This window comes from Chiloscyllium plagiosum, chromosome 35 (assembly GCF_004010195.1).
Source record: "Chiloscyllium plagiosum isolate BGI_BamShark_2017 chromosome 35, ASM401019v2, whole genome shotgun sequence".
In the NCBI taxonomy this organism is placed as follows: domain Eukaryota; kingdom Metazoa; phylum Chordata; class Chondrichthyes; order Orectolobiformes; family Hemiscylliidae; genus Chiloscyllium; species Chiloscyllium plagiosum.
Window position 1 is genome coordinate 35,303,362 of NC_057744.1, and position 732 is coordinate 35,304,093.

Genomic DNA, 732 nt, shown 5'->3' on the forward strand with positions numbered 1-732 from the left:
CATCCTCATAAACTTCCTCTGAACCTGATCCAGGGCCAGTACATCCTTCCAGTGATATGGGGCCCAAAACTGCACACAATATTCCAAATATGATCTGACCAGAGCCTCATAGAGCCTCAGAATGTCATCCCTGCTTTTATATTCAAGTCCTGTCAAAATAAATGCCAACACTGCATTTGTCTTCCTAACTACTAGCTCAACCTGCAAATTTACCTTGAGAGAATCAGTATAAATAAGGCAACATCTCAGGTCAGACAATGCATTTTAGGTGTGAGGCCATGTTTCATGTTTGTCTGTGTCTTAACATGGAGTCAAATGGTTTTATTTCCAAATTTGTAAACTGCCACATTGACTGACTGTCTACATGTTGTGTGCTTTTTGAACAAAATACAAGGTATCTGCAAATATAAATCTGCAAATGGAAATTCAACCAATAGATTTATGAGTCTGAGTGTAAGAGTGTGCGTGTGCATGTGCATGTGAGTGTGTGAGAAGGTGTGTGTTTGACAGAGGGTGTGGGTGTGTGTGGAAAGGTGTGTGTGTGAGAGAGAGTGTGGGTGTGTGTATGAGAGAGTGTGTGGGTGTGTGTGTGTGAGAGAGGGTGTGGGTGAGTGTGGGAAGGTGTGTGTGAGAGAGGGTGTAGGTATGTGGGAAGATGTGTGTGTGAGAGAGGGTGTGGGTGTGTGTGGGAAGGTGTGTGTGTGAGAGAAGGTGTGGGTGTGTGTGAGAAGG